Here is a 432-nt window from a genome sequence, read left to right on the forward strand (position 1 = left end):
TTATTGCCTTTATGATAGTGACAGCTGAAGACAGACAGGAAAGGGGGGCAGAGAGAGGGGATGACACGCAGCAAAGGGCCGCAGGTCGGATTCGAACCCTGGGCCGCTGCAAGCAAGGACTCAGCCTCAGTACATGGGTCGCCAGCTCTACCAACTGAACTAACCGGGCGCCCACAATGCATTTATTAAGTATCTTATACAGCGCCTGATCCATCAGTAAATTAAAAGACCATTCTCCAGCATCAGTGCAGTTTGGTAAAACAACAGTAGTGGGATTTAAGCAACAAAGCGATGATTCAAATACAGAGCCTTTTTGCTTTTATCCAGTTTAAAGATTTACTGAATTCGCAATTAAGTTTAGTTTCTTTTATTCAACTTGCCTCCATAATCAGGTGCATTTGTAGGCATCCATATAGAACAAACCCACTTTAA

This window comes from Morone saxatilis, unplaced genomic scaffold (assembly GCF_004916995.1).
Source record: "Morone saxatilis isolate NCDOM2014 unplaced genomic scaffold, NCSU_SB_2.0 Contig24, whole genome shotgun sequence".
Lineage (NCBI taxonomy): Eukaryota > Metazoa > Chordata > Actinopteri > Moronidae > Morone > Morone saxatilis.